Source organism: Phalangium opilio, unplaced genomic scaffold (assembly GCF_054372755.1).
Source record: "Phalangium opilio isolate 3A_F unplaced genomic scaffold, DU_Popi_V2 ptg000024l_1, whole genome shotgun sequence".
Taxonomy (NCBI): Eukaryota; Metazoa; Arthropoda; class Arachnida; order Opiliones; family Phalangiidae; genus Phalangium; species Phalangium opilio.
Genome location: NW_028324155.1, coordinates 11,165,994 through 11,186,382, shown reverse-complemented (window position 1 = coordinate 11,186,382; position 20,389 = coordinate 11,165,994). Strand labels below are relative to the sequence as shown.

Genomic DNA, 20,389 nt, shown 5'->3' with positions numbered 1-20,389 from the left:
GATAATAATTCGAATTTAAATTAAGTGAGACAAATTGACCATCTTTTTAAAACAATAACAAAAAGAAAATAAGTTTGCTTTTTTGATATCTATTGGAATTTAAAAGAGGAAAAAAAAAGTGAAAAAGCCAGCGGCACGCAGTGTTCCTAAGTGGTCTCCCTCCAAAGTACTGACTGCGCTCGACGCAGCTTAACTTCGGTGGTCGGACGAGAACCGGTGTATTCAGCGTGATATGGCCGTTGCCGCGAGTGCTAGTTAATAATTCGAATTTAAATTAAGTGAGACAAATTAACCTTCCTCTTTTTAAAACAATAACAAAAAGAAAATTATGTTTGGTTTTTTCATATCTGGTGGAATTTAAAAGTGAAAAAAAAGTGAAAAAGCCAACGGCACGCAGTGTTCCCAAGTACTGACTGCGCTCGACGCTGCTTAACTTCGGTGATCGGACGAGAACCGGTGTTTTCAGCGTGATATGGCCGTTGCTGAGAGTGCTAGATAATAATTCGAATTTAAATTAAGTGAGACAAATTGACCATCTTTTTAAAACAATAACAAAAAGAAAATAAGTTTGCTTTTTTGATATCTATTGGAATTTAAAAGAGGAAAAAAAAAGTGAAAAAGCCAACGGCACGCAGTGTTCCTAAGTGGTCTCCCTCCCAATTACTGACTGCGCTCGACGCTGCTTAACTTCGTTGATCGGACGAGAACCGGTGTATTCAGCGTGATATGGCCGTTGCCGAGAGTGCTAGTTAATAATTTGAATTTAATTAACGTTCATCTTTATAAAACAATAACAAAATGAAGATATGTTTGCTTTTTTCATATCTGGTGGAATTTAAAAGAGGAAACAAAAAGGAAAAAGCCAACGGCACGCAGTGTTCCCAAGTACTGACTGCGCTCGACGCTGCTTAACTTCGGCGATCGGACGAGAACCGGTGTTTTCAGCGTGATATGGCCGTTGCCGAGAGTGCTAGTTAATAATTCGAATTTAAATTAAGTGAGACAAATTAACCTTCATCTTTTTAAAACAATAACAAAAAGAAAATTATGTTTGGTTTTTTCATATCTGGTGGAATTTAAAAGAGGAAACAAAAAGGAAAAAGCCAACGGCACGCAGTGTTCCCAAGTACTGACTGCGCTCGACGCTGCTTAACTTCGGTGATCGGACGAGAACCGGTGTTTTCAGCGTGATATGGCCGTTGCTGAGAGTGCTAGATAATAATTCGAATTTAAACTAAGTGAGACAAATTGACCTTCATCTTTTTAAAACAATAACAAAAAGAAAATAAGTTTGCTTTTTTCATATCTATTGGAATTTAAAAGAGGAAAAAAAAGTGAAAAAGCCAACGCCACGCAGTGTTCCTAAGTGGTCTCCCTCCCAAGTACTGACTGCGCTCGACGCTGCTTAACTTCGGTGATCGGACGAGAACCGGTGTATTCAGCGTGATATGGCCGTTGCCGAGAGTGTTAGTTAATAATTTGAATTTAATTAACGTTCATCTTTATAAAACAATAACAAAAAGAAGATATGTTTGTTTTTTCATATCTGGTGGAATTTAAAAGAGGAAACAAAAAGGAAAAAGCCAACGGCACGCAGTGTTCCCAAGTACTGACTGCGCTCGACGCTGCTTAACTTCGGTGATCGGGCGAGAACCGGTGTTTTCAGCGTGATATGGCCGTTGCCGAGAGTGCTAGTTAATAATTCGAATTTAAATTAAGTGAGACAAATTAACCTTCATCTTTTTAAAACAATAACAAAAAGAAAATTATGTTTGGTTTTTTCATATCTGGTGGAATTTAAAAGAGGAAACAAAAAGGAAAAAGCCAACGGCACGCAGTGTTCCTAAGTGGTCTCCCTCCCAAGTACTGACTGCGCTCGACGCTGCTTAACGTCGGTGATCGGACGAGAACCGGTGTATTCAGCGTGATATGGCCGTTGCCGAGAGTGCTAGTTAATAATTCGAATTTAAATTAAGTGAGACAAATTAACCTTCATCTTTTTCAAACAATAACAAAAAGAAAATTATGTTTGGTTTTTTCATATCTGGTGGAATTTAAAAGAGGAAACAAAAAGGAAAAAGCCAACGGCACGCAGTGTTCCCAAGTACTGACTGCGCTCGACGCTGCTTAACTTCGGTGATCGGACGAGAACCGGTGTTTTCGGCGTGATATGGCCGTTGCTGAGAGTGCCAGATAATAATTCGAATTTAAATTAAGTGAGACAAATTGACCATCTTTTTAAAACAATAACAAAAAGAAAATAAGTTTGCTTTTTTGATATCTATTGGAATTTAAAAGAGGAAAAAAAAAGTGAAAAAGCCAACGGCACGCAGTGTTCCTAAGTGGTCTCCCTCCCAATTACTGACTGCGCTCGACGCTGCTTAACTTCGGTGATCGGACGAGAACCGGTGTTTTCAGCGTGATATGGCCGTTGCTGAGAGTGCTAGATAATAATTCGAATTTAAATTAAGTGAGACAAATTGACCATCTTTTTAAAACAAGAACAAAAAGAAAATAAGTTTGCTTTTTTCATATCTATTGGAATTTTAAAGAGGAAAAAAAAAGTGAAAAAGCCAACGGCACGCAGTTTTCCTAAGTGGTCTCCCTCCCAAGTACTGACTGCGCTCGACGCTGCTTAACTTCGGTGATCGGGCGAGAACCGGTGTTTTCAGCGTGATATGGCCGTTGCCGAGAGTGCTAGTAAATAATTCGAATTTAAATTAAGTGAGACAAATTAACCTTCATCTTTTTAAAACAATAACAAAAAGAAAATTATGTTTGGTTTTTTCATATCTGGTGGAATTTAAAAGAGGAAACAAAAACGAAAAAGCCAACGGCACGCAGTGTTCCTAAGTGGTCTCCCTCCCAAGTACTGACTGCGCTCGACGCTGCTTAACTTCGGTGATCGGACGAGAACCGGTGTATTCAGCGTGATATGGCCGTTGCCGAGAGTGCTAGTTAATAATTCGAATTTAAATTAAGTGAGACAAATTAACCTTCATATTTTTCAAACAATAACAAAAAGAAAATTATGTTTGGTTTTTTCATATCTGGTGGAATTTAAAAGAGGAAACAAAAAGGAAAAAGCCAACGGCACGCAGTGTTCCCAAGTACTGACTGCGCTCGACGCTGCTTAACTTCGGTGATCGGACGAGAACCGGTGTTTTCGGCGTGATATGGCCGTTGCTGAGAGTGCTAGATAATAATTCGAATTTAAATTAAGTGAGACAAATTGACCTTCGACTTTTTAAAACAATAACAAAAAGAAAATAAGTTTGCTTTTTTCATATCTATTGGAATTTAAAAGTGAAAAAAAAAGTGAAAAAGCCAACGGCACGCAGTGTTCCCAAATACTGACTGCGCTCGTCGCTGCTTAACTTCGGTGATCGGACGAGAACCGGTGTTTTCAGCGTGATATGGCCGTTGCTGAGAGTGCTAGATAATAATTCGAATTTAAATTAAGTGAGACAAATTGACCATCTTTTTAAAACAATAACAAAAAGAAAATAAGTTTGCTTTTTTGATATCTATTGGAATTTAAAAGAGGAAAAAAAAGTGAAAAAGCCAACGGCACGCAGTGTTCCTAAGTGGTCTCCCTCCCAATTACTGACTGCGCTCGACGCTGCTTAACTTCGTTGATCGGACGAGAACCGGTGTATTCAGCGTGATATGGCCGTTGCCGAGAGTGCTAGTTAATAATTTGAATTTAATTAACGTTCATCTTTATAAAACAATAACAAAAAGAAGATATGTTTGCTTTTTTCATATCTGGTGGAATTTAAAAGAGGAAACAAAAAGGAAAAAGCCAACGGCACGCAGTGTTCCCAAGTACTGACTGCGCTCGACGCTGCTTAACTTCGGTGATCGGACGAGAACCGGTGTTTTCAGCGTGATATGGCCGTTGCTGAGAGTGCTAGATAATAATTCGAATTTAAATTAAGTGAGACAAATTGACCATCTTTTTAAAACAATAACAAAAAGAAAATAAGTTTGCTTTTTTCATATCTATTGGAATTTTAAAGAGGAAAAAAAAAGTGAAAAAGCCAACGGCACGCAGTTTTCCTAAGTGGTCTCCCTCCCAAGTACTGACTGCGCTCGACGCTGCTTAACTTCGGTGATCGGGCGAGAACCGGTGTTTTCAGCGTGATATGGCCGTTGCCGAGAGTGCTAGTTAATAATTTGAATTTAAATTAAGTGAGACAAATTAACCTTCATCTTTTTAAAACAATAACAAAAAGAAAATTATGTTTGGTTTTTTCATATCTGGTGGAATTTAAAAGAGGAAACAAAAAGGAAAAAGCCAACGGCACGCAGTGTTCCCAAGTACTGACTGCGCTCGACGCTGCTTAACTTCGGTGATCGGAGGAGAACCGCTTTTTTCAGCGTGATATGGCCGTTGCCAAGAGTGCTAGTTAATAATTCGAATTTAAATTAAGTGAGACAAATTAACCTTCATCTTTTCAAACAATAACAAAAAGAAAATAAGTTTGCTTTTTTCATATCTATTGGAATTTAAAAGTGAAAAAAAAAGTGAAAAAGCCAACGGCACGCAGTGTTCCCAAGTACTGACTGCGCTCGACGCTGCTTAACTTCGGTGATCGGACGAGAACCGGTGTTTTCAGCGTGATATGGCCGTTGCTGAGAGTGCTAGATAATAATTCGAATTTAAATTAAGTGAGACAAATTGACCATCTTTTTAAAACAATAACAAAAAGAAAATAAGTTTGCTTTTTTCATATCTATTGGAATTTTAAAGAGGAAAAAAAAAGTGAAAAAGCCAACGGCACGCAGTTTTCCTAAGTGGTCTCCCTCCCAAGTACTGACTGCGCTCGACGCTGCTTAACGTCGGTGATCGGGCGAGAACCGGTGTTTTCAGCGTGATATGGCCGTTGCCGAGAGTGCTAGTTAATAATTTGAATTTAAATTAAGTGAGACAAATTAACCTTCATCTTTTTAAAACAATAACAAAAAGAAAATTATGTTTGGTTTTTTCATATCTGGTGGAATTTAAAAGAGGAAACAAAAAGGAAAAAGCCAACGGCACGCAGTGTTCCCAAGTACTGACTGCGCTCGACGCTGCTTAACTTCGGTGATCGGACGAGAACCGGTGTTTTCAGCGTGATATGGCCGTTGCTGAGAGTGCTAGATAATAATTCGAATTTAAATTAAGTGAGACAAATTGACCTTCATCTTTTTAAAACAATAACAAAAAGAAAATAAGTTTGCTTTTTTCATATCTATTGGAATTTAAAAGAGGAAAAAAAAGTGAAAAAGCCAACGCCACGCAGTGTTCCTAAGTGGTCTCCCTCCCAAGTACTGACTGCGCTCGACGCTGCTTAACTTCGGTGATCGGACGAGAACCGGTGTATTCAGCGTGATATGGCCGTTGCCGAGAGTGTTAGTTAATAATTTGAATTTAATTAACGTTCATCTTTATAAAACAATAACAAAAAGAAGATATGTTTGTTTTTTCATATCTGGTGGAATTTAAAAGAGCAAACAAAAAGGAAAAAGCCAACGGCACGCAGTGTTCCCAAGTACTGACTGCGCTCGACGCTGCTTAACTTCGGTGATCGGAGGAGAACCGCTTTTTTCAGCGTGATATGGCCGTTGCCGAGAGTGCTAGTTATTAATTCGAATTTCAATTAAGTGAGACAAATTAACCTTCATCTTTTCAAACAATAACAAAAAGAAAATAAGTTTGCTTTTTTCATATCTATTGGAATTTAAAAGTGAAAAAAAAAGTGAAAAAGCCAACGGCACGCAGTGTTCCCAAGTACTGACTGCGCTCGACGCTGCTTAACTTCGGTGATCGGACGAGAACCGGTGTTTTCAGCGTGATATGGCCGTTGCTGAGAGTGCTAGATAATAATTCGAATTTAAATTAAGTGAGACAAATTGACCTTCGACTTTTTAAAACAATAACTAAAAGAAAATAAGTTTGCTTTTTTCATATCTATTGGAATTTAAAAGAGGAAAAAAAAGTGAAAAAGCCAGCGGCACGCAGTGTTCCTAAGTGGTCTCCCTCCAAAGTACTGACTGCGCTCGACGCAGCTTAACTTCGGTGATCGGACGAGAACCGGTGTATTCAGCGTGATATGGCCGTTGCCGCGAGTGCTAGTTAATAATTTGAATTTAATTAACGTTCGTCTTTATAAAACAATAACAAAAAGAAGATATGTTTGCTTTTTTCATATCTATTGGAATTTAAAAGAGGAAACAAAAAGGAAAAAGCCAACGGCACGCAGTGTTCCCAAGTACTGACTGCGCTCGACGCTGCTTAACTTCGGCGATCGGACGAGAACCGGTGTTTTCAGCGTGATATGGCCGTTGCTGAGAGTGCTAGATAATAATTCGAATTTAAATTAAGTGAGACAAATTGACCATCTTTTTAAAACAATAACAAAAAGAAAATAAGTTTGCTTTTATGATATCTATTGGAATTTAAAAGAGGAAAAAAAAAGTGAAAAACCCAACGGCACGCAGTGTTCCTAAGTGGTCTCCCTCCCAATTACTGACTGCGCTCGACGCTGCTTAACTTCGTTGATCGGACGAGAACCGGTGTATTCAGCGTGATATGGTCGTTGCCGAGAGTGCTAGTTAATAATTTGAATTTAATTAACGTTCATCTTTATAAAACAATAACAAAAAGAAGATATGTTTGCTTTTTTCATATCTGGTGGAATTTAAAAGAGGAAACAAAAAGGAAAAAGCCAACGGCACGCAGTGTTCCCAAGTACTGACTGCGCTCGACGCTGCTTAACTTCGGCGATCGGACGAGAACCGGTGTTTTCAGCGTGATATGGCCGTTGCCGAGAGTGCTAGTTAATAATTCGAATTTAAATTAAGTGAGACAAATTAACCTTCATCTTTTTAAAACAATAACAAAAAGAAAATTATGTTTGGTTTTTTCATATCTGGTGGAATTTAAAAGAGGAAACAAAAAGGAAAAAGCCAACGGCACGCAGTGTTCCCAAGTACTGACTGCGCTCGACGCTGCTTAACTTCGTTGATCGGACGAGAACCGGTGTTTTCAGCGTGATATGGCCGTTGCTGAGAGTGCTAGATAATAATTCGAATTTAAATTAAGTGAGACAAATTGACCTTCATCTTTTTAAAACAATAACAAAAAGAAAATAAGTTTGCTTTTTTCATATCTATTGGAATTTAAAAGAGGAAAAAAAAGTGAAAAAGCCAACTCCACGCAGTGTTCTTAAGTGGTTTCCCTCCCAAGTACTGACTGCGCTCGACGCTGCTTAACTTCGGTGATCGGACGAGAACCGGTGTATTCAGCGTGATATGGCCGTTGCCGAGAGTGTTAGTTAATAATTTGAATTTAATTAACGTTCATCTTTATAAAACAATAACAAAAAGAAGATATGTTTGTTTTTTCATATCTGGTGGAATTTAAAAGAGGAAACAAAAAGGAAAAAGCCAACGGCACGCAGTGTTCCCAAGTACTGACTGCGCTCGACGCTGCTTAACTTCGGTGATCGGAGGAGAACCGCTTTTTTCAGCGTGATATGGCCGTTGCCGAGAGTGCTAGTTAATAATTCGAATTTAAATTAAGTGAGACAAATTGACCTTCATCTTTTTAAAACAATAACAAAAAGAAAATAAGTTTGCTTTTTTCATATCTATTGGAATTTAAAAGAGGAAAAAAAAGTGAAAAAGCCAACGCCACGCAGTGTTCCTAAGTGGTCTCCCTCCCAAGTACTGACTGCGCTCGACGCTGCTTAACTTCGGTGATCGGACGAGAACCGGTGTATTCAGCGTGATATGGCCGTTGCCGAGAGTATTAGTTAATCATTTTAATTTAATTAACGTTCATCTTTATAAAACAATAACAAAAAGAAGATATGTTTGTTTTTTCATATCTGGTGGAATTTAAAAGAGGAAACAAAAAGGAAAAAGCCAACGGCACGCAGTGTTCCCAAGTACTGACTGCGCTCGACGCTGCTTAACTTCGGTGATCGGAGGAGAACCGCTTTTTTCAGCGTGATATGGCCGTTGCCGAGAGTGCTAGTTAATAATTCGAATTTAAATTAAGTGAGACAAATTAACCTTCATCTTTTCAAACAATAACAAAAAGAAAATAAGTTTGCTTTTTTCATATCTATTGGAATTTAAAAGTGAAAAAAAAAGTGAAAAAGCCAACGGCACGCAGTGTTCCCAAGTACTGACTGCGCTCGACGCTGCTTAACTTCGGTGATCGGACGAGAACCGGTGTTTTCAGCGTGATATGGCCGTTGCTGAGAGTGCTAGATAATAATTCGAATTTAAATTAAATGAGACAAATTGACCATCTTTTTAAAACAATAACAAAAAGAAAATAAGTTTGCTTTTTTCATATCTATTGGAATTTTAAAGAGGAAAAAAAAAGTGAAAAAGCCAACGGCACGCAGTTTTCCTAAGTGGTCTCCCTCCCAAGTACTGACTGCGCTCGACGCTGCTTAACTTCGGTGATCGGGCGAGAACCGGTGTTTTCAGCGTGATATGGCCGTTGCCGAGAGTGCTAGTTAATAATTTGAATTTAAATTAAGTGAGACAAATTAACCTTCATCTTTTTAAAACAATATCAAAAAGAAAATTATGTTTGGTTTTTTCATATCTGGTGGAATTTAAAAGAGGAAACAAAAAGGAAAAAGCCAACGGCACGCAGTGTTCCCAAGTACTGACTGCGCTCGACGCTGCTTAACTTCGGTGATCGGACGAGAACCGGTGTTTTCAGCGTGATATGGCCGTTGCTGAGAGTGCTAGATAATAATTCGAATTTAAATTAAGTGAGACAAATTGACCTTCATCTTTTTAAAACAATAACAAAAAGAAAATAAGTTTGCTTTTTTCATATCTATTGGAATTTAAAAGAGGAAAAAAAAGTGAAAAAGCCAACTCCACGCAGTGTTCTTAAGTGGTTTCCCTCCCAAGTACTGACTGCGCTCGACGCTGCTTAACTTCGGTGATCGGACGAGAACCGGTGTATTCAGCGTGATATGGCCGTTGCCGAGAGTGTTAGTTAATAATTTGAATTTAATTAACGTTCATCTTTATAAAACAATAACAAAAAGAAGATATGTTTGTTTTTTCATATCTGGTGGAATTTAAAAGAGGAAACAAAAAGGAAAAAGCCAACGGCACGCAGTGTTCCCAAGTACTGACTGCGCTCGACGCTGCTTAACTTCGGTGATCGGAGGAGAACCGCTTTTTTCAGCGTGATATGGCCGTTGCCGAGAGTGCTAGTTAATAATTCTAATTTAAATTAAGTGAGACAAATTAACCTTCATCTTTTCAAACAATAACAAAAAGAAAATAAGTTTGCTTTTTTCATATCTATTGGAATTTAAAAGTGAAAAAAAAAGTGAAAAAGCCAACGGCACGCAGTGTTCCCAAGTACTGACTGCGCTCGACGCTGCTTAACTTCGGTGATCGGACGAGAACCGGTGTTTTCAGCGTGATATGGCCGTTGCTGAGAGTGCTAGATAATAATTCGAATTTAAATTAAATGAGACAAATTGACCATCTTTTTAAAACAATAACAAAAAGAAAATAAGTTTGCTTTTTTCATATCTATTGGAATTTTAAAGAGGAAAAAAAAAGTGAAAAAGCCAACGGCACGCAGTTTTCCTAAGTGGTCTCCCTCCCAAGTACTGACTGCGCTCGACGCTGCTTAACTTCGGTGATCGGGCGAGAACCGGTGTTTTCAGCGTGATATGGCCGTTGCCGAGAGTGCTAGTTAATAATTTGAATTTAAATTAAGTGAGACAAATTAACCTTCATCTTTTTAAAACAATATCAAAAAGAAAATTATGTTTGGTTTTTTCATATCTGGTGGAATTTAAAAGAGGAAACAAAAAGGAAAAAGCCAACGGCACGCAGTGTTCCCAAGTACTGACTGCGCTCGACGCTGCTTAACTTCGGTGATCGGACGAGAACCGGTGTTTTCAGCGTGATATGGCCGTTGCTGAGAGTGCTAGATAATAATTCGAATTTAAATTAAGTGAGACAAATTGACCTTCATCTTTTTAAAACAATAACAAAAAGAAAATAAGTTTGCTTTTTTCATATCTATTGGAATTTAAAAGAGGAAAAAAAAGTGAAAAAGCCAACTCCACGCAGTGTTCTTAAGTGGTTTCCCTCCCAAGTACTGACTGCGCTCGACGCTGCTTAACTTCGGTGATCGGACGAGAACCGGTGTATTCAGCGTGATATGGCCGTTGCCGAGAGTGTTAGTTAATAATTTGAATTTAATTAACGTTCATCTTTATAAAACAATAACAAAAAGAAGATATGTTTGTTTTTTCATATCTGGTGGAATTTAAAAGAGGAAACAAAAAGGAAAAAGCCAACGGCACGCAGTGTTCCCAAGTACTGACTGCGCTCGACGCTGCTTAACTTCGGTGATCGGAGGAGAACCGCTTTTTTCAGCGTGATATGGCCGTTGCCGAGAGTGCTAGTTAATAATTCTAATTTAAATTAAGTGAGACAAATTAACCTTCATCTTTTCAAACAATAACAAAAAGAAAATAAGTTTGCTTTTTTCATATCTATTGGAATTTAAAAGTGAAAAAAAAAGTGAAAAAGCCAACGGCACGCAGTGTTCCCAAGTACTGACTGCGCTCGACGCTGCTTAACTTCGGTGATCGGACGAGAACCGGTGTTTTCAGCGTGATATGGCCGTTGCTGAGAGTGCTAGATAATAATTCGAATTTAAATTAAGTGAGACAAATTGACCTTCGACTTTTTAAAACAATAACTAAATGAAAATAAGTTTGCTTTTTTCATATCTATTGGAATTTAAAAGAGGAAAAAAAAGTGAAAAAGCCAGCGGCACGCAGTGTTCCTAAGTGGTCTCCCTCCAAAGTACTGACTGCGCTCGACGCAGCTTAACTTCGGTGATCGGACGAGAACCGGTGTATTCAGCGTGATATGGCCGTTGCCGCGAGTGCTAGTTAATAATTTGAATTTAATTAACGTTCATCTTTATAAAACAATAACAAAAAGAAGATATGTTTGCTTTTTTCATATCTATTGGAATTTAAAAGAGGACACAAAAAGGAAAAAGCCAACGGCACGCAGTGTTCCCAAGTACTGACTGCGCTCGACGCTGCTTAACTTCGGCGATCGGACGAGAACCGGTGTTTTCAGCGTGATATGGCCGTTGCCGAGAGTGCTAGTTAATAATTCGAATTTAAATTAAGTGAGACAAATTAACCTTCATCTTTTTAAAACAATAACAAAAAGAAAATTATGTTTGGTTTTTTCATATCTGGTGGAATTTAAAAGAGGAAACAAAAAGGAAAAAGCCAACGGCACGCAGTGTTCCCAAGTACTGACTGCGCTCGACGCTGCTTAACTTCGGTGATCGGAGGAGAACCGCTTTTTTCAGCGTGATATGGCCGTTGCCGAGAGTGCTAGTTAATAATTCGAATTTAAATTAAGTGAGACAAATTAACCTTCATCTTTTCAAACAATAACAAAAAGAAAATAAGTTTGCTTTTTTCATATCTATTGGAATTTAAAAGTGAAAAAAAAAGTGAAAAAGCCAACGGCACGCAGTGTTCCCAAGTACTGACTGCGCTCGACGCTGCTTAACTTCGGTGATCGGACGAGAACCGGTGTTTTCAGCGTGATATGGCCGTTGCTGAGAGTGCTAGATAATAATTCGAATTTAAATTAAGTGAGACAAATTGACCATCTTTTTAAAACAATAACAAAAAGAAAATAAGTTTGCTTTTTTCATATCTATTGGAATTTTAAAGAGGAAAAAAAAGTGAAAAAGCCAACGGCACGCAGTTTTCCTAAGTGGTCTCCCTCCCAAGTACTGACTGCGCTCGACGCTGCTTAACTTCGGTGATCGGGCGAGAACCGGTGTTTTCAGCGTGATATGGCCGTTTCCGAGAGTGCTAGTTAATAATTCGAATTTAAATTAAGTGAGACAAATTAACCATGTTTTTAAAACTATAACAAAAAGAAAATTATGTTTGGTTTTTTCATATCTGGTGGAATTTAAAAGAGGAAACAAAAAGGAAAAAGCCAACGGCACGCAGTGTTCCCAAGTACTGACTGCGCTCGACGCTGCTTAACTTCGGTGATCGGACGAGAACCGGTGTTTTCAGCGTGATATGGCCGTTGCTGAGAGTGCTAGATAATAATTCGAATTTAAATTAAGTGAGACAAATTGACCTTCATCTTTTTAAAACAATAACAAAAAGAAAATAAGTTTGCTTTTTTCATATCTATTGGAATTTAAAAGAGGAAAAAAAAGTGAAAAAGCCAACGCCACGCAGTGTTCCTAAGTGGTCTCCCTCCCAAGTACTGACTGCGCTCGACGCTGCTTAACTTCGGTGATCGGACGAGAACCGGTGTATTCAGCGTGATATGGCCCTTGCCGAGAGTGCTAGATAATAATTCGTATTTAAATTAAGTGAGACAAACATGATTTCTTTTTGTTATTGTTTTAAAATGATGAAGGTTAATTTGTCTCACTTAATTTAAATTCGAATTATTAACTAGCACTCTCGGCAACGGCATTATCACGCTGAAAACACCGGTTCTCGTCCGATCATAGAAGTTAAGCAGCGTCGAGCGCAGTCAGTACTTGGGAGGGAGACCACTAAGGAACGCTGCGTGCCGTTGGCTTTTTCACTTTTTTTTCCTCTTTTAAATTCCAATAGATATGAAAAAAGCAAACATATCTTCTTTTTTTATTGTTTTATAAAGATGAAAGTAAATTAAATTCAAATTATTAACTAGCACTCTCGGCAACGGCCATATCACGCTGAAAACACCGGTTCTAGTCCTATCAGCGAAGTTAAGCACCGTCGAGCGCAGTCAGTACTTGAGAGGCAGAACACTTGGGAACACTGCGTACCGTTGGCTTTTTCACTTTTTTTCCACTTTTAAATTCCAATAGATATGAAAAAAGCAAAAATATCTTCTTTTTGTTATTGTTTTATAAAGATGAAGGTTAATTAAATTCAAATTATTAAATAGCACTCTGGGAAACGGCCATATCACGCTGAAAAAACCGGTTCTCGTCCAATCACCGAAGTTAAGCAGCGTCGAGCGCAGTCAGTACTTGGGAACACTGCGTGCCGTTGGCTTTTTCCTTTTTGTTTCCTCTTTTAAATTCCACCAGATATGAAAAAACCAAACATAATTTTCTTTTTGTTATTGTTTTAAAAAGATGATGGTTAATTTGTCTCACTTAATTTAAATTCGAATTATTATCTAGCACTCTCGGCAACGGCCATATCACGCTGAAGACACCGGTTCTCGTCCGATCACCGAAGTTAAGCAGCGTCGAGCGCAGTCAGTACTTGGAAACTCTGCGTGCCGTTGGCTTTTTCTATTTTATTTCCTCTTTAAAATTCCATCAGATATGAAAAAAGCAAACATATCTTCTTTTTGTTATTGTTTTATAAAGATGAAGGTTAATTAAATTCAAATTATTAAATAGCACTCTCGGCAACGGCCATATCACGCTGAAAACACCGGTTCTCGTCCGATCACCGAAGTTAAGCAGCGTCGAGCTCATACAGTACTTGGGAATACTGCGTGCCGTTTGCTTTTTCACTTTTGTTTCCTCTTTCAAATTCCACCAGATATGAAAAAAGCAAACATATCTTCTTTTTGATATTGTTTTATAAAGATGAAAGTTAATTAAATTCAAATTATTAACTACCACTCTCGGCAACGGCCATATCACGCTGAATACACCGGTTCTCGTCCGATACCCGAAGTTAAGCAGCGTCGAGCGCAGTTAGTACTTGGGAGGGAGACCACTTAGGAACACTGCGTGCCGTTGGCTTTTTTACTTTTTTTCCTCTTTTAATTTTTAATAGATATGAAAAAAGCAAACATGTTTTCTTTTTGTTATTGTTTTAAAATGATGAAGGTTAATTTTTCTCACTTAATTTAAATTCGAATTATTAACTAGCACTCTCGGCAACGGCCATATCACGCTGAAAACACCGGTTCTCGTCCGATCACCGAAGTTAAGCAACGTCGAGAGCATACAGTACTTGGGAGGGAGACCACTTAGGAACACTGCGTGCCGTTGGCTTTTTCACTTTTTTTTCCTCTTTTAAATTCCAATAGATATGAAAAAAGCAAACATATCTTCTTTTTTTATTGTTTTATAAAGATGAAAGTAAATTAAATTCAAATTATTAACTAGCACTCTCGGCAACGGCCATATCACGCTGAAAACACCGGTTCTCGTCCGTTCACCGAAGTTAAGCATCGTCGAGCGCATACAGTACTTGGGAGGGAGAACACTTATGAGCACTGCGTGCGGTTGGCTCTTTCACTTTTTTTTCCTCTTTTAAATTCCAATAGATATGAAAAAAGCAAACATATCTTCTTTTTGTTATTGTTTTATAAAGATGAAAGTAAATTAAATTCAAATTATTAACTAGCACTCTCGGCAACGGCCATATAACGCTGAATACACCGGTTCGAATTTAAATTAAGTTAGACAAATTAACCTTCATCATTTTAAAACAATAACAAAAAGAAAACATGTTTGCTTTTTTCATATCTATTAAAATTTCAAAGAGGAAAAAAAACTGAAAAAGCCAACGGCACGCAGTGTTCCTAAGTGGTCTCCCTCCCAAGTAGTGACTGCGTTCGACGCTGCTTAACTTCGGTTATCGGACGAGAACCGGTGTATTCAGCGTGATAGGGCCGTTTCCGAGAGTGCTATTTAATAATTTGAATTTAATTAACCTTCATCTTTATAAAACAATAAGAAAAAGAAGATATGTTGCTTTTTTCATATATGGTGGAATTTGAAAGAGGAAACAAAAGTGAAAAAGCAAACGGCACGCAGTATTCCCAAGTACTGTATGCGCTCGACGCTGCTTTACTTCGGTGATCGGACGAGAACCGGTGTTTTCAGCGTGATATGGCCGTTGCCGAGAGTGCTAGTTAATAATTCTAATTTAAATTAAGTGAGACAAATTAACCTTCATCATTTTAAAACAATAACAAAAAAACATGATTGCTTTTTTCATATCTTTTAAAATTTAAAAGAGGAAAAAAAAGTGAAAAAGCCAACGGCACGCAGTGTTCCTAAGTGGCCTCCCTCCCAAGTAGTGACTGCGTTCGACGCTGCTTAACTTCGGTTATCGGACGAGAACCGGTGTATTCAGCGTGATATGGCCGTTGCCGAGAGTGCTATTTAATAATTTGAATTTAATTAACCTTCATCTTTATAAAACAATAAGAAAAAGAAGATATGTTGCTTTTTTCATATATGGTGGAATTTGAAAGAGGAAACAAAAGTGAAAAAGCAAACGGCACGCAGTATTCCCAAGTACTGTATGCGCTCGACGCTGCTTTACTTCGGTGATCGGACGAGAACCGGTGTTTTCAGCGTGATATGGCCGTTGCCGAGAGTGCTAGTTAATAATTCTAATTTAAATTAAGTGAGACAAATTAACCGTCATCATTTTAAAACAATAACAAAAAAAACATGATTGCTTTTTTCATATCTTTTAAAATTTAAAAGAGGAAAAAAAGTGAAAAAGCCAACGGCACGCAGTGTTCCTAAGTGGCCTCCCTCCCAAGTAGTGACTGAATTCGACGCTGCTTAACTTCGGTTATCGGACGAGAACCGGTGTATTCAGCGTGATATGGCCGTTGCCGAGAGTGCTATTTAATAATTTGAATTTAATTAACCTTCATCTTTATAAAACAATAAGAAAAAGAAGATATGTTGCTTTTTTCATATATGGTGGAATTTGAAAGAGGAAACAAAAGTGAAAAAGCAAACGGCACGCAGTATTCCCAAGTACTGTATGCGCTCGACGCTGCTTAACTTCGGTGATCGGACGAGAACCGGTGTTTTCAGCGTGATATGGCCGCTGCCGAGAGTGCTAGTTAATAATTCTAATTTAAATTAAGTGAGACAAATGAACCTTCATCATTTTAAAACAATAACAAAAAAACATGATTGCTTTTTTCATATCTTTTAAAATTTAAAAGAGGAAAAAAAAGTGAAAAAGCCAACGGCACGCAGTGTTCCTAAGTGGCCTCCCTCCCAAGTAGTGACTGCGTTCGACGCTGCTTAACTTCGGTTATCGGACGAGAACCGGTGTATTCAGCGTGATATGGCCGTTGCCGAGAGTGCTATTTAATAATTTGAATTTAATTAACCTTCATCTTTATAAAACAATAAGAAAAAGAAGATATGTTGCTTTTTTCATATATTGTGGAATTTGAAAGAGGAAACAAAAGTGAAAAAGCAAACGGCACGCAGTATTCCCAAGTACTGTATGCGCTCGACGCTGCTTAACTTCGGTGATCGGACGAGAACCGGTGTTTTCAGCGTGATATGGCCGTTGCCGAGAGTGCTAGTTAATAATTCTAATTTAAATTAAGTGAGACAAATTAACCTTCATCATTTTAAAACAATAACAAAAAAAACATGATTGCTTTTTTCATATCTTTTAAAATTTAAAAGAGGAAAAAAAAGTGAAAAAGCCAACGGCACGCAGTGTTCCTAAGTGGTCTTTCTCCCAAGTACTGTATGCGCTCGACGCTGCTTAACTTCAATGATTGGACGAGAACCAGTGTTTTCAGCGTGATATGGCCGTTGCCGAGAGTGCTATTTAATAATTCGAACTTAAATTAAGTGAGACAAATTAACCTTCATTTTAAAACAATAACAAAAAGAAAACATGTTTGCTTTTTTCATATCTATTAAAATTTAAAAGAGGAAAAAAAAGTGAAAAAGCCAACAGCACGCAGTGTTCCTAAGTGGCCTCCCTCCCAAGTACTGTATGCGCTCGACGCTACTTAACTTCGGTGATCGGATAAGAACCGGTGTTTTCAGCGTGAAATGGCCGTTACCGAGAGTGATTGTTAATAATTCGAATTTAAATTAAGTGAGACAATTTAACCTTCATCATTTTAAAACAATAACAAAAAGAAAACATGTTTGCTTTTTTCATATCTATTAAAATTTAAAAGACGAAAAAAAAATTGACACTGGTTCTCGTCCGATCACCGAAGTTAAGCACCGTCGAGCGCAGTCAGTACTTGGGAGGGAGTACACTTAGGAACACTGCGTGCCGTTGGCTTTTTCACTTTTTTTCCTCTTTTAAATTCCAATAGATATGAAAAAAGCAAACATATTTTCTTTTTGTTATTGTTTTAAAAAGATGAAGGTTAATTTGTCTCACTTAATTTAAATTCGAATTATTATCTAGCACTCTCGGCAACGGCCATATCACGCTGAAAACACAGGTTCTCGTCCGATCACCGAAGTTAAGCAGCGTCGAGCGCAGTCAGTACTTGGAAACTCTGCGTGCCGTTGGCTTTTTCACTTTTGTTTCCTCTTTTAAATTCCGTCAGATATGAAAAAAGCAAACATATCTTCTTTTTGTTATTGTTTTATAAAGATGAAGGTTAATTAAATTCAAATTATTAAATAGCACTCTCGGCAACGGCCATATCAAGCTGAATACACCGGTTCTCGTCCGATCACCGAAAATAAGCAGCGTTGAGCGCAGTCAGTACTTGGAAACTCTGCGTGCCGTTGGCTTTTTCACTCATGTTTCCTCTTTTAAATTCCATCAGATATGAAAAAAGGAAACATATCTTCTTTTTGTTATTGATTTATAAAGATGAAGGTTAATTAAATTCAAATTATTAATGAGGACTCTCGGCAACGGCCATATCACTCTGAAAACACCGGTTCTCGTCCGATCACCGAAGTTAAGAAGCGTCGAGCGCAGTCAGTACTTGAGAGGGAGACCACTTAGGAACACTGCGTGCCGTTGGCTTTTTCACTTTTTTTTCCTCTTTTAAATTCCAATAGATATGAAAAAAGCAAACATATTTTCTTTTTGTTATTGCTTTAAAAAGATGATGGTTAATTTGTCTCACTTAATTTAAATTCGAATTATTATCTAGCACTCTCGGCAACGGGTGACTCCCATAATCCCCCTGGACATAATCCCCCCAAAAATTTCCCCCCGTCCAAATGGGCATAAGACAAAATCCCCCCATTTGCAGACAAAATCCCCCCAAACTGGAGACAAAATCCCTCCCAAATTGGAGACAAAATCCCCCGCTTACGGAACGAAATCCCCACCTTGGAGACGAACCCTTCAGGGGTCATTCCTATTTTAGAGGTCGTTTTCCACAGTGGAAATTTTTTTAGTAGGATAGTCGTAAAAATAGTAGTATTCCCCCTACGAGGAAAAGCGGAACCAATGATGGAGAAAATAGTATGAATTGCCGACTAACCATAAATTTTCGCCTTTTCCAAAATATCGCTGACTAACCATAAATTTCCGCCTTTTCCAAAATATCGCTGACTAACCATAAATTTCCGCCTTTTCCAAAATATCGCTGACTAACCATAAATTTCCGCCTTTTCCAAAATATCGCTGACTAACCATAAATTTCCTCCTTTTCCAAAATATCGCTGACTAACCATAAATTTCCGCCTTTTCCAAAATACTGCTGATAACCATAAATTTTCGCCTTTTCCAAAATATTGCTGACTAACCATAAATTTCCGCCTTTTCCAAAATATCGCTGACTAACCATAAATTTCCGCCTATTCCAAAATATCGCTGACTAACTATAAATTTCCGCCTTTTCCAAAATATAGCTGACTAACCATAAATTTCCGTCTTTTCCAAAATATCGCTGACTAATTATAAATTTCCGCCTTTTCCAAAATATCGCTGACTAACCCTAAATTTCAGCCTTTTCCAAAATATCGCTGACTAACCATAAATTTCCTCCTTTTCCAAAATACTGTTGATAACCATAAATTTCCGCCTTTTCCAAAATATTGCCGACTAACCATAAATTTTCGCCTTTTCCAAAATATTGCTCACTAACCATAAATTTCCTCCTTTTTCAAAATATCGCTGACTAACCATAAATTTCCGCCTTTTCCAAAATACTGCTGATAACCATAAATTTCCGCCTTTTCCAAAATATTGCTGACTAACCATAAATTTCTGCCTTTTCCAAAATATCGCTGACTAACCATAAATTTCCGCCTTTTCCAAATTACTGCTGATAACCATAAATTTCCGCCTTTTCCAAAATATTGCCGACTAACCATAAATTGCCGCCTTTTCAAAAATATTTTTGAGTAACCACAAATTTCCGCCTTTTCCAAAATATCGCTGACTAACCATAAATTTCCCCCTTTTCCAAAGTATTGCTGACTAACCATAAATTGCCGCCTTTTCCAGAATATCGCTGACTAACCATAAATTGCCGCCTTTTCCAAAATATTTTTGACTAACCACAAATTTCCGCCTTTTCCAATATATCGCTGACTAACCATAAATTTCTCCCTTTTCCAAAATATTGCTGACTAACCATAAATTTCCGCCTTTTCCAAAATATTGCTGACTAACCATAAAATGACGCCTTTTCCAAAATATTGGAATTTTGGAAATAAGTTAAAACAAAATCAGTAGTTTACTTCTTTTGGTTTAGGAACATTGTTTGCAATACCTTTCACTCTTGTGAATTATACTTTTGCATTATTATTAAAGATAATCTTTGGATTTGGGCTTCCGTTTACCTTTACTTCTAAATGCCTATTATCTAGGGGATTTTCAATAAAATGATCCTTTCGGTTGGGTTTTGTTGAACAGTTTTCCTTTTGGGGGATTTTGTCCTGGACGTTTTCTCTGGGGGGATTTTGTACAAACACGTCTAAAATCGGGGGGAAAAAGTCTTGGCAAATCCAAAATAGGGGGATTTTGTCCGGGGGGATTATGTCCAGGGGGATTATGTACGAGACCCCTCGGCAACGGCCATATCACGCTGAAAACACCGGTTCTCGTCCGATCACCGCAGTTAAGCAGCGTCGAGCGCAGTCAGTACTTTGAAACTCTGCGTGCCGTTGGCTTTTTCACTTTTGTTTCCACTTTTTAATTCCATCAGATATGAAAAAAGCAAACATATCTTCTTTTTGTTATTTTTTTATAAAGATGAAGGTTAATTAAATTCAAATTATTAAATAGCACTCTCGGCATCGGCCATATCAAGCTGAAAACACCGGTTATCGTCCGATCACCGAAGTTAAGCTGCGTCGAGCGCAGTCAGTACTTGGAAACTCTGCGTGCCGTAGGCTTTTTCACTTTTGTTTCCTCTTTTAAATTCCTTCAGATATGAAAAAAGCAAACATATCTTCTTTTTGTTATTGTTTTATAAAGATGAAGGTTAATTAAATTCAAATTATTAAATAGCATTATAAATATTAAAATTCCGTTCCATGGTAAAACTTTATAAGAATTGATTTTAAAATAAGTGCTGCTACTTCATGGAGAATAGTTTATTTAAAACTAGAAATTAAAAATTATTTTCGGGAGCTTTCGAACCGTGGTTCTTCCTCAGCCGTACA

The 20,389-nt window shown here is 37.8% G+C and overlaps 6 non-coding genes and 63 pseudogenes across 6 annotated transcripts; 8 read left to right on the top strand and 61 right to left on the bottom strand.

Annotated features, from left to right (window-relative positions):
- Nucleotides 1–125: 125 nt before the first annotated feature.
- On the bottom strand, nt 126–244 carry LOC149692948 (5S ribosomal RNA; annotated as a pseudogene).
- Nucleotides 245–381: 137 nt separating this feature from the next.
- On the bottom strand, nt 382–484 carry LOC149692947 (5S ribosomal RNA; annotated as a pseudogene).
- Nucleotides 485–619: 135 nt separating this feature from the next.
- Nucleotides 620–738, bottom strand: LOC149692946 (5S ribosomal RNA; annotated as a pseudogene).
- Nucleotides 739–860: 122 nt separating this feature from the next.
- On the bottom strand, nt 861–963 carry LOC149692945 (5S ribosomal RNA; annotated as a pseudogene).
- Nucleotides 964–1,101: 138 nt separating this feature from the next.
- Nucleotides 1,102–1,204, bottom strand: LOC149692944 (5S ribosomal RNA; annotated as a pseudogene).
- Nucleotides 1,205–1,341: 137 nt separating this feature from the next.
- LOC149692943 (5S ribosomal RNA) lies at nt 1,342–1,460 on the bottom strand (annotated as a pseudogene).
- Nucleotides 1,461–1,581: 121 nt separating this feature from the next.
- On the bottom strand, nt 1,582–1,684 carry LOC149692942 (5S ribosomal RNA; annotated as a pseudogene).
- A 138-nt stretch (nt 1,685–1,822) lies between these two features.
- On the bottom strand, nt 1,823–1,941 carry LOC149692941 (5S ribosomal RNA). The gene has a single exon (XR_016383225.1). It is a non-coding gene; the product is annotated as a 5S ribosomal RNA (ribosomal RNA).
- A 138-nt stretch (nt 1,942–2,079) lies between these two features.
- On the bottom strand, nt 2,080–2,182 carry LOC149692940 (5S ribosomal RNA; annotated as a pseudogene).
- Nucleotides 2,183–2,317: 135 nt separating this feature from the next.
- On the bottom strand, nt 2,318–2,436 carry LOC149692939 (5S ribosomal RNA; annotated as a pseudogene).
- A 135-nt stretch (nt 2,437–2,571) lies between these two features.
- LOC149692938 (5S ribosomal RNA) lies at nt 2,572–2,690 on the bottom strand. The gene has a single exon (XR_016383250.1). It is a non-coding gene; the product is annotated as a 5S ribosomal RNA (ribosomal RNA).
- Nucleotides 2,691–2,828: 138 nt separating this feature from the next.
- On the bottom strand, nt 2,829–2,947 carry LOC149692937 (5S ribosomal RNA). The gene has a single exon (XR_016383095.1). It is a non-coding gene; the product is annotated as a 5S ribosomal RNA (ribosomal RNA).
- A 138-nt stretch (nt 2,948–3,085) lies between these two features.
- Nucleotides 3,086–3,188, bottom strand: LOC149692936 (5S ribosomal RNA; annotated as a pseudogene).
- Nucleotides 3,189–3,325: 137 nt separating this feature from the next.
- LOC149692935 (5S ribosomal RNA) lies at nt 3,326–3,428 on the bottom strand (annotated as a pseudogene).
- A 134-nt stretch (nt 3,429–3,562) lies between these two features.
- LOC149692934 (5S ribosomal RNA) lies at nt 3,563–3,681 on the bottom strand (annotated as a pseudogene).
- Nucleotides 3,682–3,803: 122 nt separating this feature from the next.
- LOC149692933 (5S ribosomal RNA) lies at nt 3,804–3,906 on the bottom strand (annotated as a pseudogene).
- A 135-nt stretch (nt 3,907–4,041) lies between these two features.
- On the bottom strand, nt 4,042–4,160 carry LOC149692932 (5S ribosomal RNA). The gene has a single exon (XR_016383249.1). It is a non-coding gene; the product is annotated as a 5S ribosomal RNA (ribosomal RNA).
- Nucleotides 4,161–4,298: 138 nt separating this feature from the next.
- LOC149692931 (5S ribosomal RNA) lies at nt 4,299–4,401 on the bottom strand (annotated as a pseudogene).
- A 136-nt stretch (nt 4,402–4,537) lies between these two features.
- On the bottom strand, nt 4,538–4,640 carry LOC149692930 (5S ribosomal RNA; annotated as a pseudogene).
- Nucleotides 4,641–4,775: 135 nt separating this feature from the next.
- LOC149692929 (5S ribosomal RNA) lies at nt 4,776–4,894 on the bottom strand (annotated as a pseudogene).
- Nucleotides 4,895–5,032: 138 nt separating this feature from the next.
- Nucleotides 5,033–5,135, bottom strand: LOC149692928 (5S ribosomal RNA; annotated as a pseudogene).
- Nucleotides 5,136–5,272: 137 nt separating this feature from the next.
- Nucleotides 5,273–5,391, bottom strand: LOC149692927 (5S ribosomal RNA; annotated as a pseudogene).
- A 121-nt stretch (nt 5,392–5,512) lies between these two features.
- LOC149692926 (5S ribosomal RNA) lies at nt 5,513–5,615 on the bottom strand (annotated as a pseudogene).
- Nucleotides 5,616–5,751: 136 nt separating this feature from the next.
- Nucleotides 5,752–5,854, bottom strand: LOC149692925 (5S ribosomal RNA; annotated as a pseudogene).
- Nucleotides 5,855–5,991: 137 nt separating this feature from the next.
- LOC149692924 (5S ribosomal RNA) lies at nt 5,992–6,110 on the bottom strand (annotated as a pseudogene).
- Nucleotides 6,111–6,232: 122 nt separating this feature from the next.
- On the bottom strand, nt 6,233–6,335 carry LOC149692923 (5S ribosomal RNA; annotated as a pseudogene).
- Nucleotides 6,336–6,470: 135 nt separating this feature from the next.
- LOC149692922 (5S ribosomal RNA) lies at nt 6,471–6,589 on the bottom strand (annotated as a pseudogene).
- Nucleotides 6,590–6,711: 122 nt separating this feature from the next.
- Nucleotides 6,712–6,814, bottom strand: LOC149692921 (5S ribosomal RNA; annotated as a pseudogene).
- A 138-nt stretch (nt 6,815–6,952) lies between these two features.
- Nucleotides 6,953–7,055, bottom strand: LOC149692920 (5S ribosomal RNA; annotated as a pseudogene).
- A 137-nt stretch (nt 7,056–7,192) lies between these two features.
- On the bottom strand, nt 7,193–7,311 carry LOC149692919 (5S ribosomal RNA; annotated as a pseudogene).
- Nucleotides 7,312–7,432: 121 nt separating this feature from the next.
- Nucleotides 7,433–7,535, bottom strand: LOC149692918 (5S ribosomal RNA; annotated as a pseudogene).
- Nucleotides 7,536–7,672: 137 nt separating this feature from the next.
- LOC149692917 (5S ribosomal RNA) lies at nt 7,673–7,791 on the bottom strand (annotated as a pseudogene).
- A 121-nt stretch (nt 7,792–7,912) lies between these two features.
- LOC149692916 (5S ribosomal RNA) lies at nt 7,913–8,015 on the bottom strand (annotated as a pseudogene).
- Nucleotides 8,016–8,151: 136 nt separating this feature from the next.
- LOC149692915 (5S ribosomal RNA) lies at nt 8,152–8,254 on the bottom strand (annotated as a pseudogene).
- Nucleotides 8,255–8,389: 135 nt separating this feature from the next.
- LOC149692914 (5S ribosomal RNA) lies at nt 8,390–8,508 on the bottom strand. The gene has a single exon (XR_016383248.1). It is a non-coding gene; the product is annotated as a 5S ribosomal RNA (ribosomal RNA).
- Nucleotides 8,509–8,646: 138 nt separating this feature from the next.
- Nucleotides 8,647–8,749, bottom strand: LOC149692913 (5S ribosomal RNA; annotated as a pseudogene).
- Nucleotides 8,750–8,886: 137 nt separating this feature from the next.
- LOC149692912 (5S ribosomal RNA) lies at nt 8,887–9,005 on the bottom strand (annotated as a pseudogene).
- Nucleotides 9,006–9,126: 121 nt separating this feature from the next.
- Nucleotides 9,127–9,229, bottom strand: LOC149692911 (5S ribosomal RNA; annotated as a pseudogene).
- A 136-nt stretch (nt 9,230–9,365) lies between these two features.
- LOC149692910 (5S ribosomal RNA) lies at nt 9,366–9,468 on the bottom strand (annotated as a pseudogene).
- Nucleotides 9,469–9,603: 135 nt separating this feature from the next.
- LOC149692909 (5S ribosomal RNA) lies at nt 9,604–9,722 on the bottom strand. Its single transcript, XR_016383247.1, has one exon. It is a non-coding gene; the product is annotated as a 5S ribosomal RNA (ribosomal RNA).
- A 138-nt stretch (nt 9,723–9,860) lies between these two features.
- Nucleotides 9,861–9,963, bottom strand: LOC149692908 (5S ribosomal RNA; annotated as a pseudogene).
- A 137-nt stretch (nt 9,964–10,100) lies between these two features.
- Nucleotides 10,101–10,219, bottom strand: LOC149692907 (5S ribosomal RNA; annotated as a pseudogene).
- Nucleotides 10,220–10,340: 121 nt separating this feature from the next.
- Nucleotides 10,341–10,443, bottom strand: LOC149692906 (5S ribosomal RNA; annotated as a pseudogene).
- A 136-nt stretch (nt 10,444–10,579) lies between these two features.
- LOC149692905 (5S ribosomal RNA) lies at nt 10,580–10,682 on the bottom strand (annotated as a pseudogene).
- A 137-nt stretch (nt 10,683–10,819) lies between these two features.
- On the bottom strand, nt 10,820–10,938 carry LOC149692904 (5S ribosomal RNA; annotated as a pseudogene).
- A 122-nt stretch (nt 10,939–11,060) lies between these two features.
- LOC149692903 (5S ribosomal RNA) lies at nt 11,061–11,163 on the bottom strand (annotated as a pseudogene).
- A 138-nt stretch (nt 11,164–11,301) lies between these two features.
- LOC149692902 (5S ribosomal RNA) lies at nt 11,302–11,404 on the bottom strand (annotated as a pseudogene).
- A 136-nt stretch (nt 11,405–11,540) lies between these two features.
- Nucleotides 11,541–11,643, bottom strand: LOC149692901 (5S ribosomal RNA; annotated as a pseudogene).
- A 134-nt stretch (nt 11,644–11,777) lies between these two features.
- On the bottom strand, nt 11,778–11,896 carry LOC149692900 (5S ribosomal RNA; annotated as a pseudogene).
- Nucleotides 11,897–12,031: 135 nt separating this feature from the next.
- Nucleotides 12,032–12,134, bottom strand: LOC149692899 (5S ribosomal RNA; annotated as a pseudogene).
- A 136-nt stretch (nt 12,135–12,270) lies between these two features.
- Nucleotides 12,271–12,390, bottom strand: LOC149692898 (5S ribosomal RNA; annotated as a pseudogene).
- A 130-nt stretch (nt 12,391–12,520) lies between these two features.
- On the top strand, nt 12,521–12,639 carry LOC149692897 (5S ribosomal RNA; annotated as a pseudogene).
- A 602-nt stretch (nt 12,640–13,241) lies between these two features.
- On the top strand, nt 13,242–13,344 carry LOC149692896 (5S ribosomal RNA; annotated as a pseudogene).
- Nucleotides 13,345–13,691: 347 nt separating this feature from the next.
- On the top strand, nt 13,692–13,810 carry LOC149692895 (5S ribosomal RNA; annotated as a pseudogene).
- A 136-nt stretch (nt 13,811–13,946) lies between these two features.
- LOC149692894 (5S ribosomal RNA) lies at nt 13,947–14,065 on the top strand (annotated as a pseudogene).
- A 121-nt stretch (nt 14,066–14,186) lies between these two features.
- LOC149692893 (5S ribosomal RNA) lies at nt 14,187–14,305 on the top strand (annotated as a pseudogene).
- Nucleotides 14,306–14,577: 272 nt separating this feature from the next.
- Nucleotides 14,578–14,696, bottom strand: LOC149692892 (5S ribosomal RNA; annotated as a pseudogene).
- Nucleotides 14,697–14,817: 121 nt separating this feature from the next.
- On the bottom strand, nt 14,818–14,920 carry LOC149692891 (5S ribosomal RNA; annotated as a pseudogene).
- Nucleotides 14,921–15,054: 134 nt separating this feature from the next.
- Nucleotides 15,055–15,173, bottom strand: LOC149692890 (5S ribosomal RNA; annotated as a pseudogene).
- A 121-nt stretch (nt 15,174–15,294) lies between these two features.
- Nucleotides 15,295–15,397, bottom strand: LOC149692889 (5S ribosomal RNA; annotated as a pseudogene).
- A 134-nt stretch (nt 15,398–15,531) lies between these two features.
- LOC149692888 (5S ribosomal RNA) lies at nt 15,532–15,650 on the bottom strand (annotated as a pseudogene).
- A 121-nt stretch (nt 15,651–15,771) lies between these two features.
- LOC149692887 (5S ribosomal RNA) lies at nt 15,772–15,874 on the bottom strand (annotated as a pseudogene).
- Nucleotides 15,875–16,008: 134 nt separating this feature from the next.
- Nucleotides 16,009–16,127, bottom strand: LOC149692886 (5S ribosomal RNA; annotated as a pseudogene).
- Nucleotides 16,128–16,248: 121 nt separating this feature from the next.
- Nucleotides 16,249–16,351, bottom strand: LOC149692885 (5S ribosomal RNA; annotated as a pseudogene).
- A 135-nt stretch (nt 16,352–16,486) lies between these two features.
- On the bottom strand, nt 16,487–16,605 carry LOC149692884 (5S ribosomal RNA; annotated as a pseudogene).
- A 134-nt stretch (nt 16,606–16,739) lies between these two features.
- LOC149692883 (5S ribosomal RNA) lies at nt 16,740–16,858 on the bottom strand (annotated as a pseudogene).
- Nucleotides 16,859–17,223: 365 nt separating this feature from the next.
- Nucleotides 17,224–17,326, top strand: LOC149692882 (5S ribosomal RNA; annotated as a pseudogene).
- Nucleotides 17,327–17,673: 347 nt separating this feature from the next.
- LOC149692881 (5S ribosomal RNA) lies at nt 17,674–17,792 on the top strand (annotated as a pseudogene).
- Nucleotides 17,793–19,791: 1,999 nt separating this feature from the next.
- LOC149692880 (5S ribosomal RNA) lies at nt 19,792–19,894 on the top strand (annotated as a pseudogene).
- The last annotated feature ends 495 nt before the right edge of the window (nt 19,895–20,389 follow it).